At 30.7% G+C, this 1,943-nt stretch overlaps 1 non-coding gene across 1 annotated transcript; it reads left to right on the top strand.

Moving 5' to 3' along the window:
- Nucleotides 1–206: 206 nt before the first annotated feature.
- On the top strand, nt 207–288 carry TRNAS-AGA (transfer RNA serine (anticodon AGA)). The gene has a single exon. It is a non-coding gene; the product is annotated as a tRNA-Ser (tRNA).
- The last annotated feature ends 1,655 nt before the right edge of the window (nt 289–1,943 follow it).

Genomic DNA, 1,943 nt, shown 5'->3' with positions numbered 1-1,943 from the left:
TTTGAAGTTCGAGTTTAGTCAAAAAAATAATTATAGTCACCCAATTTCACATTTAATGGTCAAGATTAATATGGCCACCTTGCACCAAAGGAAAATAGTCGCATCCTATGCTTTCCAGGAAATCCCTATCTCTCTCACTAAGCGTATCATCATCATAGAGTTGTTTTATATTGTGATGTGAGATTGTGAAATAACTCTCGAATTAAGTGGACGTGCCGGAGTGGTTATCGGGCATGACTAGAAATCATGTGGGCTCTGCCCGCGCAGGTTCGAATCCTGCCGTTCACGATTGCGAACTGGTTTTTTCACTTTTAATGATATTCACGATTGCATCTCTGTTTTTTCACTTTTAATGCCGTTCACGATTGCGTCTTGGTTTTTTCACTTTTAATGATATTCACGATTGCATCTCGGTTTTTTCACTTTTAACGATATTCACGATTGCATCTCGGTTTTTTCACTTTCAATGATATTTACGATTGCATCTCGGTTTCTACACTTTTAATGATATTCACGATCGCATCTCGGTTTCTACACTTTTAATGATATTCACGATCGCATCTCGGTTTTTACACTTTTAATGATAACTCGTTCACGATTGCAACTCGGCTTTTTCACTTTTAATGATAACTCCATTGTTCACTTTTAATGATAACTGCATTGTTTAACATGGGTTTGAAATTAAATGAAATTTAAATGTAGGCCTGGGCTCCCATATCAATTAATATCAGTTTTAATGATAATGTATTGTTAACATCTTTTAATGATCTGCATTGTTAACATGTGTTTGAAATTAAATGAAATTTAAATGTAGCCTGGGCTCCCATATCAATTAAATAAGTAATGGCTCAATTTCCGGGGCTCCCATATCAATTAATATCAATTAAATAAGTAAGGAAAAAGTTTATAGAATTACGGATGCCCTTCAAAAATCCATCGAAAAAGGTAGTTTTAATGTTGAAAAACCTTTCGATTAACCATCTTGACATCGGGATGTATGACTATGAAAAATAAAGAGATTTTAAGTCTCAAAAATAGTGCATTTTACAACATATTATCTACACCGTCCATTTTCAAGATTTTTATATATTTATAGGTCTATTTGATTTTAACCATTTTTTAAATTTAAAATTTTATAATTAGATATAAAAATAGATTTTGAGATAATCCTAGTAACATTTTACATCAAAATTATATACCATAATAAAAATACCATGATAAAATTTGAAGGGAACCGTGTCTCTACACCTACAGAGGCGACCGTATGCCAACTGCACCCAATAAGTAATGGCCCAATTTCTGTATTACTTATTATATCTATATTGATGGAAGTGTCAATTAAATAATTAAAATTCATAGTTAAAAAGTAGAAAAAAAATTGCTTTCATCATATAGATTATAATAGATTTTGAAATAAATAAATTCCTCAATAAACATTTAAAGTTAAAGATTAAGAAAGTTTTATACTCTTAATGGTTTGAAATTAAATGAAATTTAAATGTAGGCCTGGGCTCCCATATCAATTAAATAAGTAATGGCCCAATTTCCGTATTACTTATTATATCTATATTGATGGAAGTGTCCATTAAATAATTAAACTCATAGTTAAAAAGTAGAAAAAAAAAATGCTTTCATCATATAGATTATAATAGATTTTGAAATAAATAAATTCCTCAATAAACATTTAAAGTTCAAGATTAAGAAAGTTTTATATTCTTAATTTATTTTATTTAAAAAACTTAAATATTTATATCAGTGCTTGAAAATTCAACAATCTAAATGGAAAATGCCGTGGCTATTATGGATCTCGTAATATAAGATCGAAATCTAAGTGACCATTCTGGTTCACATAGTATATCAGGATCTGACCGTATCCCCCCATAGAAGTGGCAGGTCCGGATCAGCCCATACTGGATCTATCGATAATCGGCCGGTTCTATACT

The sequence above is a fragment of the Amborella trichopoda genome, chromosome 8, assembly GCF_054954075.1.
Source record: "Amborella trichopoda isolate Santa Cruz 75 chromosome 8, AtrichopodaSantaCruz75HAP2 v2.0, whole genome shotgun sequence".
Classification (NCBI taxonomy): Eukaryota; Viridiplantae; Streptophyta; class Magnoliopsida; order Amborellales; family Amborellaceae; genus Amborella; species Amborella trichopoda.
This window is presented reverse-complemented; position numbering and strand designations above follow the sequence as displayed.